We start from the raw sequence: 10,005 nt of genomic DNA, 5'->3' as shown, positions 1-10,005 counted from the left end.
AACTTGCAGTTTTGTTGCATTAAAGCAACTAGTTGAGGCTTAAGCTCAAAGTTATTGGCTCCAATGGCAGGAATGGAGATGCTTCTTCCATCAAACTTGGACGTTGGCTTTGTGAAGTCTCCAAGCATTCTCCTTGCATTATTATTATTATTTTCTTCTGCCATCTCTTTCTCTTGTTCGAAAATTTCTAGAAGGTCTCTTCTGGATTGTTGTAATTTAGCTTCTTTTAATTTTCTCTTCAGAGTCCTTTCAAGTTCTGGATCAATTTCAACAAGAGTGCCTTTATCCCTGTTCCTGCTCATATGAAAGAGAAGAAAACAAGACAAGGAGAGGAATCCTCTATGTCAAAGTATAGAGATTCCTTTATGTTAGTAGAAAAAGAAAGGGGGTAGAAGAATGAAGAAGGGGGTTCGGTTTTTAGATGAAGAGAGGTGAAGAGAAGTGTTAGTAGTTAATTAATTAAATAGAAGAGGAGAAGGGATAGTGAATTTCGAAAATAAATTTGAAAAAGGGGTTAGTAATTTTTGAAAATTAAAGATAAGATAAGATTAAAATTAAAATTTAAAACAAAAAGAATTTTTGAAAAAGAGAGGGAGAATTTTCGAAAATTAGAGAGGAAAAAGTGGTTAGGTGATTTTGAAAAAGATAAGAAACAAACAAAAAGTTAGTTAGTTTGATTGAAAAAGATTTGAAATCAAATTTTGAAAAAGATAAGAGGATAAGAAGTTAGACAAGATATTTTGAAATTAAATTTTAAAAAAAAAAGATAAAATTTTTGAAAAAGATAAGATAAAAGATAAAAAGATAAGATAAAAATTTTAATAAAAAGATATTTTGAAAAAGATTTAATTTTTAAAAAGACTCAACTAACAAGAAACTACAAGATAAGATTCTAGAAATTAAAGATTGAACCTTTCTTAACAAGAAAGTAACAAACTTCAAATTTTTGAACCAATCACATTAATTGTTAGCTAATTTTCGAAAATATGATATAAAGATAAGAAAAAGATTTTGAAAATATTTTGAAAAAGATTTTTGAAATTTTCAAAAAATAAAAAATGAAAAAGATATGATTTTTGAAAAAGATTTTGAAAGGATAAGATTTTTAAAATTTGAAATTTTGACTTGACTTGTAAGAAACAACTAATTTTGAAAATTTTTGACCAAGTCAACCCAAAATTTCGAAAATTTGGAGGAAAATAAGGAAAAGATATTTTTTTATTTTTGAATTTTTAATTATGAGAGAGAAAAACAACAAAAATACTCAATGCATGAAATTTTTAGATCAAAACAATGAATGCATGCAAGAATGCTATGAATGTCAAGATGAACACCAAGAACACTTTGAAGATCATGATGAACATCAAGAATATATTTTTGAAAAATTTTTGATGCAAAGAAAGCATGCAAGACACCAAACTTAGAAATCTTTAATGCATGGAAAATATGAATGCAAAAGTGCACAAGAAAAACAACAAAAGACACAAAACAAGAAATCGTCAAGATCAAACAAGAAGACTTGTCAAGAACAACTTGAAGATCATGAAGAACACTATGAATGCATGAGATTTTCGAAAAATGCAAGAAAAATTTTTAAAAGCATGCAATTGACACCAAACTTAAAAATTAACACAAGACTCAAACAAGAACACAAAATATTTTTAATTTTTATGATTTTATGATATTTTTTGTATTTTCTTTAATTTTTTTCGAAAAACATTATTAGAAAAACGAAAAATAAAAAGAAAAATTTTGAAAAAGATTTTTGAAAAGAAAATTACCTAATCTGAGCAACAAGATGAACCGTCAGTTGTCCATACTCGAACAATCCCCGGCAACGGCGCCAAAAACTTGGTGGACGAAATTGTGATCCTTATGTTCTTTGTACTTGTATGAATATACCCTTAGGGCACTGTTTATTTTCACAACTTCGTTCAACTAACCAGCAAGTGTACTGGGTCGTCCAAGTAATAAACCTTACGTGAGTAAGGGTCGAATCCACAGAGATTGTTGGTATGAAGCAAGCTATGGCCACCTTGTAAATCTCAGTCAGGCAGATTAAATATTGATTTATGGGTTTCGAAAATAGAAATAAGAAAATAAATAATAAAAAGGATAGAAGACTTATGTAGATTCATTGGTAGGAATTTCAATTAAGTATATGAAGATGCTGTATGGCTCAAGGACGCCTGCCTTTCCACTGCTTCTACTCAATCCTTCTTACTCCTTTCCATGGCAAGCTGTGTATAGGGGTTCACCATCAGCTGTGGCTACTTTCATCCTCTCGGGAAAATATCCTATGCGGCTGTCACTCGCACAGCTAATCAGTCTGGAGGCATCACCCATGGTTGATGGCTACATCCCATCCTCGCAGTGAAAGCTAATGCTCACGCACTCTGTCACAGTACGGCCAATCACCGGTTGGTTCCCGCTCCTACTGGAATAGAATCCCTTGATTCTTTTGCGTCTGTCACTAACGCCCAGCAGGTTGCAAGTTTGAAGCACGTCACAGTCATTCATTACCGGAATCCTACTCGGAATACCACAGACAAGGTTAGACTTTCCGGATTCCCAGGATCCTACTCGGAACACCACAGACAAGGTTGGACTTTCCGGATCCTCAAAAATGCCGCCATCTATCTAGCTTATACCACGAAGATTCTGTTGGTGAATCTAAGAGATACACATTCAAGCCTTGTTGCATGTAGAACAGAAGTGGTTGTCAATCACGCACGTTCATAAGTGAGAATAATAATGAGGGTTATCTAACTCATCACATTCATCATGTTCTTGGTTGCGAATGAATATCTTGGAATAAGAATAAGATAGAGACCGAATAAAAGAAAATAGAACTTCATTAATACTTGAGGTACAGCAGAGCTCCACACCCTTAATCTATGGTGTGCAGAAACTCCACCGTTGAAAATACATAAGCAAAGGGTTCAGGCATGGCCGAATGGCCAGCCCCCAAAACGTGATCAATGATCTCCTAAGATGAAGAATAAAACAAAACTGAGACCAAAGATGTCTAATACAATAGATAAATGTCCTATATATACTAGACTAGCTACTAGGGTTTACATGAGTAAGTAATTGATGCATAAATCCACTTCCGGGGCCCACTTGGTGTGTGCTTGGGCTGAGCTTGATCTATCCACGAGCTGAGGCTTCTCTTGGAGTTGAACTCTGAGTCATGACGTGTTTTGGGCGTTCAACTCCGGATCATGACGTTTTTCTGGCGTTTAACTCCAGACAGCAGCATGAACTTGGCGTTTAACGCCAAGTTATGTCGTCAATCTTCGAATAAAGCATGGACTATTATATATTGCTGGAAAGCCCTGGATGTCTACTTTCCAACGCCGTTGAGAGCGCGCCATTTGGAGTTCTGTAGCTCCAAAAAATCCATTTCGAGTACAGGGAGGTCAGAATCCAACAACATCAGCAGTCCTTTTGTCAGCCTTTTTCAGAGTTTTGCTCAAATCCCTCAATTTCAGTCAGAATTTACCTGAAATCACAGAAAAACACACAAACTCATAGTAAAGTCCAGAAATGTGAATTAATCATAAAAACTAAGGAAAACATCCCTAAAAGTAGTTTAAACTTATTAAAAACTATGTAAAAACTATGCCAAAAAGCGTATAAATTATCCGCTCATCAGTTTCTATACTTTTTTTTTAATTTAGTCCCTGCACCAATTTCTTTTTCAATTAGGTCCCTCTTAATAGTAATTGGTTCAATTGTATAGGGATCCAAGTAAAAAAAAATTGGTGCAGGGACCCAAATAAAAGAAAAAAAAAGTTAAGGACTCAATTTAAAAAAATTAGTATAAGGACTCAATTAAAAGGAAAAAAAAAAGTATAGGGACCTAATTAAAAATTTGGCAAAACTATAGAGACCAACAAAATTAAACCTAAATTTTATTGATCACAGGTTGAGAAAATGCTAACATTCAGGGGGAGCTAAGTGAATGAAAGAAAGGAGGAGTTTAATTCAAAAATTGAATCATCAAAGGAAAATTCACTAAAACTCTTCTCATTTCTTTTGTTTACAATTTATTTTATAATATTTGTCATTAAGGGAGAGATTGTTGAGTTTAAAGAACTAATAACAAATTAATTGATAATGATTAAAAATTATTATTGGGTTAAAAGTCTAATTAGGTGTGTGATTAGGTCAGGAAATTATAGAATGCAAACCTATCCTAATAAACAAGCTAATGCAACCTAAAGAAGTGACAGTTTTGTGTGGTTAGTGTACAAAAATCAACATGGACCAAAATCAAGCATCAGGCCCAAGTCCATTAAAATCACTCACTCATAAATGGCCCAAAGTATGGTTGCTATTCACTAACTAAATTGAAGAAAAGCAATTCACTTCTATTGGAACCAAATCAAAGCCACCAAACTAGTTCTCTCTCATCTCTTTTCTCTACCCACATAAATCACCTCCAAAAAGTAAAGCAAGAAAAAGAAACTCTACTTAGGGTTCGAGTCAAAGATAAAAAAGTGGATTACCAAATCAAACAAGAAGAAGAAAGTCAAATGCGCTAGGACTCTAAGCAAAGATCAAATTCAAAGGCTACATAAGAGAAATATTTTTCTCTTTGTGCTTCATTGAAGATTGTTGAAGAAGCCTTATCTCTGCATGCACCGAATTGGTAAAATGAAGGTTATGGAGCTCTGCTACAGATCAAGGGTTAAGAAAAAAACCTAAAGACAAATCACAAATGAATGACTCAGATTCTTGAAGAAATTTCAAAAAGGATGAAAGAGAAGGTGATTGGTATGGATGCATGTTTGCTGAAATCACTGCTACAATCCCATATCTCTTCTCCGCTGCTATTGCTGATTTTGGAGAAGAAGAAGTGAACTGTTCAAATGAAGTTTCAATCTTTGGAAGTTTTACTCCTCTATTAAAGGAGTAAACGGCTAGACATTGATTCAAGGAGTGAGCACACAGTTTGGATTCTCATGGCTTACAAAGTTATCCCTTCTTCTCCTATAATAACTTCACATTAATTTTTCTGTTCTTTAGTGTTCATCTTTCTTTATTTTTTTTCAATGAAAAAAGGCATTAAGTGAGGAATCAGTAAAAGCCATTGAGAAAAAAGGCAAAAAGAGTTATCAGATAAAAGCTAGAAAATTATGTCAAAACTCTTTTGTATATTTTTTGTTTTGTACACATGATCCTGAGGAGATTCTTTTATTAATTTGGGTGAGCACTTAGTGGTTGCAAGTCTAGGGAGTGAACCTAGCCAAATCTAGCTTAGGTAGAAGCTGGGTTTGTCCCAGATAGGATTGGGTTGAATCCTAGAAAAATTGGTGTTTGTAATCGTTGAAAGATAGTAAAAAATTTTACCACTGTTGTGGAAGAGACTGAATGTAGGTCACATTACACATGGTGATTGAAACAAGATACATGACTGTGTGATTTTCTCTTCTTTATCCCTTCTGGTTTTTTGGGATAAGAGATAAAACAAAAATATCTCCTGCATTATCTATATCTCTAAACTCACAGCTATCCTCAAACAAAGAAGTTGCTCTGTTCCTGAACTTATCGCGAAAAGACAAAATAAAATTATCTCTTGAATTTTTACTTGGCAGACTAAACAGTAACTTAATTCTTATTCCAATCAGAAACATAAGAAAAAAAAATCAAAATGTGGCCATAGATTCAACCCTCATTTTCGAGGCCATTTACAAACCTTCAATAATTGTACACAATATATAATTGGTTTATTCTTGATATATAAATATAATTACCTTTTTATCAATTAGAACTATTTTAATTAGAGCTTTCTGTATCCACGTTTCAAATTATTTTTCACTCCACAATCGAAGTACTCTGACTTTAAGTTTCCAAACTTTATGCTTGAACGTTACTTTGACATTCATAATAAAATTATACTTATAAAAAATAAAAAATAAATGTAAAAATTTTAGATAATACTCTATTTAACAATATATTAAACTGAATATTAAAACATAATCTAGTAGTCATGATAATTATTATATAATAATTTAATTCTCTAATTTTTAAAAAATTATGTATAATTGTAGTATAATTTATATAAATCACATTTAATGCATGTAATTAATAATAAATTAAAATATTATCCTTCTTCTAATAATGTAATAATATACTTATTTTTCTATTAATTGATTTAAAATATTACTGCACGCATCATAACTTTAATAATATATAATTTTTTCCGTTTATATACTAATATATTAATATGCATGTTCTATTTATTTTATTATATACTACATTTATACATTATATTCATTTATGTTTAGTATTATTTAAAATATTTTTTTACTCTTAAAATTGACATGAAATATAACACCTTTATTACCAGAGTGGCGCAGCCAGAATGTCACGCTTTTAGCTGTGCCACTCTGATAGTAAGGAGTATTATGACTACTTTCATATATTTAATAATAAAATAGAAGCCTTTGAAAAACTCGAAACCGTATAAACTATTATTTTTAAAAAAAATAGAAATACTTTTTGTTTGAAATCACACATACATATATACAAATCACAACCACTTAAATAAATAAATAAATAAATATATATATATATATATATATATAGGGTTTCTGATTAAATACTTTTAGCATTTTCAAGAAGTAATTGATTAAATAGTTGGAATAGTTGTAATAGTTAACAAATGATCGGTAGTTTCTACGAGAAGGGGCCCTCTTTGGATTCGAAATATCTCCCCCCTTCCTTCTTCCACTCCGTCCCGAAGAGTAACTAGGACCAATTCAGTCACGTCAATGTGCGCATCGGCGCCTAACCCTGAGATGTGGATCATCCAAGGCACATTAGCATGGCGTACTTCTCCTGTTCGAACCGGGGTTTGAAACCAAACTTCTCCTCAGGAATATATATATATATATATATATATATATATAACTCCTAACCCTCTTTACAAGATACAATATTAATGGCGAGGATAAATAAATAACAACAAATGCATATGATGCATGCTTGTCCTACTGCCGATGATATCATCTGTCAGTTATATAGCCAAACCCGACATGTCCTGGTAGCTAACCTTGGACAGAAACACCCCATCGTGAAGTGATGAGCGGATAATTTATACGCTTTTTGGCATTGTTTTTAGGTAGTTTTTAGTAAGTTTAAGCTACTTCAAGGGATGTTTTCCTTAGTTTTTATGTTAAATTCACATTTCTGGACTTTACTATGAGTTTGTGTGTTTTTCTGTGATTTCAGGTAAATTCTGACTGAAATTGAGGGATTTGAGCAAAACTCTGAAAAAGGCTGACAAAAGGACTGCTGATGCTGTTGGATTCTGACCTCCTTGCACTCGAAATGGATTTTCTGGAGCTACAGAACTCCAAATGGCGCGCTCTCAACGGCGTTAGAAAGTAGACATCCAGGGCTTTCCAGCAATATATAATAGTCCATACTTTATTCGAAGAATGACGACGTAACTTGGCGTTGAACGCCAAGTACATGCTCCTTTCTGGAGTTAAACGCCAGAAAAACGTCATGATCCGGAGTTAAACGCCCAAAACAAGTCATAACTCAAAGTTCAACTCCAAGAGAAGCCTTAGCTCGTGTATTGATCAAGCTCAGCCCAAGCACACACCAAGTGGGCCCCAGAAGTGGATTTATGCATCAATTACTTACTTATGTAAACCCTAGGAGCTAGTCTAGTATATATAGGACATTTATCTATTGTATTAGACATCCTTGGTCTCAGTTTTGTTTTAATCTTCATCTTAGGGGATCATTGATCACGTTTTGGGGGCTGGCCATTCGGCCATGCCTGAACCCTTTGCTTATGTATTTTCAACGGTGGAGTTTCTGCACACCATAGATTAAGGGTGTGGAGCTCTGCTGTACCTCAAAGATTAATGAAGTTCTACTTTCTTTTATTCAAATCCTCTTTTATTCTTATTCCAAGATATTCATTCGTACCCAAGAACATGATGAATGTGATGAGTTAGATAACCCTCATTATTATTCTCACTTATGAACGCGCGTGATTGACAACCACTTCCGTTCTACATGCAACACAAGCTTGAATGTGTATCTCTTAGATTCCCCAACAGAATCTTCGTGGTATAAGCTAGATGGATGGCGGCATTTATGAGGATCCGGAAAGTCCAACCTTGTCTGTGGTGTTCCGAGTAGGATCCTGGGAATCCGGAAAGTCTACCTTGTCTGTGGTGTCCGAGTAGGATTCCGGTAATGAATGACTGTGACGTGCTTCAAACCTGTAACCTGCTGGGCGTAGTGACAACGCAAAAGAATCAATGGATTCTATTCCAGTAGGGGAGGGAACCAACCGGTGATTGGCCGTACTGTGACAGAGTGCGTGAGCATTAGCTTTCACTGCGAGGATGGGATGTAGCTATCAACCATGGGTGATGCCTCCAGACTGGTTAGCTGTGCGAGTGACAGCCGCATAGGATATTTCCCCGAGAGGATGAAAGTAGCCACAGTTGATGGTGAACCCCTATACAAAGCTTGCCATGGAAAGGAGTAAGAAGGATTGAGTAGAAGCAGTGGGAGAGCAGGCGTCCGAGAGCTCTACAGCATCTCCATTCCGCTTATCTGAAATTTCTACCAATGAATCTACATAAGTATTCTATCCTTTTTATTATTCCTTTTTATTTAATGATAATCACAATTACTCTTTAATCTCCCTAACTGAGATTTACAAGGTGACCATAGCTTGCTTCATACCAACAATCTCTGTGGATTCGACCCTTACTCACGTAAGGTTATTACTTGGACGACCCAGTACACTTGCTGGTTAGTTGAACGGAGTTGTGAATTCAACCAGTGCCATAATTAGAACATTGATCACAAATGATACAAGAATTTTGATCACAATTTCGTCCACCATGAAGCAAGTGGGTCTGAGTCACAACCTCCTTGCTACTACCCGCTTAACCTAGAACAAGTGGAATAAACCACTACTGCTGCTACTACCCAGGCGAGTGTTTAAAAATTCAACCTGGAGCAAGTGGAATAATTCATTACTGCTGCTACTACTCAAGTGTCACAATCACCGACCTGGAGCAAGCTAGACGAACCACAATCCTTGATAATGCCTAGGTATCTCAATCATAGACCTGGAGTAAGTGGGACGAACCATAATCCCTGCTACTTGTAACACCCTACCACATAGAGCTTTACGCTTAAGTCGTATAACAGAGGTGGTGTGGTATTACGATTTCTAAAATAAAATATATACATAATAATAGTTTAAGGAATTTAATACTCAAGGAGCCTTAAAGGATAGTTTAAACAAATTCACACAAAGAAAAGCCTAACGCTCACGTAGCAAAAATTTGCGTACGAAGAAAAGTAAATACACACACACATATATATAAATACCCACACACACACACACACACGTACGAAGAAAAGTAAATACACACACATATATATAATACACACACACACACACACACACACACATATATATATATATATATATATATATATATATATATATATATATATATATATAAAAGGAAACATCTATACATACATACATACATACATACATACATACATAGCAAAACACAAAAGCCAATGACCTAACTTCGCTGAAACTGAAACTCCAGATGCCTAGCATGATGCCTCATAACCTGCATTTGAAAAAGACAACATATGTATAGAATGACAACCGGAGGTTCTCATTATGGTAATGGTGCCCACATAAATAATATACAAGGTCTCGGAAAAATCAGAGGTAATCATAGAACTCCGACACTTAGATTTAAACTTAAAGAATAAGCTAAACCAGATTTTGGGTATATAATCTAAGGTTTGTAAGTTTAAAACTCAAATCCTAACTTAATCTTTCAAGTTCTACTTTCTCCAGCCCTCTGAAACACTGGTAGAACTGCCCTCGTCACTCCTCCATCAGACAAAGGGCCTCTCAGTTGCACAAACAAATAATACAGATAAGAAAAACACAAATAAGATGCAGTTACAGCTGGTAAAGCATATAGC

This window comes from Arachis stenosperma, chromosome 10 (assembly GCF_014773155.1).
Source record: "Arachis stenosperma cultivar V10309 chromosome 10, arast.V10309.gnm1.PFL2, whole genome shotgun sequence".
NCBI lineage: Eukaryota > Viridiplantae > Streptophyta > Magnoliopsida > Fabales > Fabaceae > Arachis > Arachis stenosperma.
Note: the sequence above shows the minus strand (reverse complement) of the source record.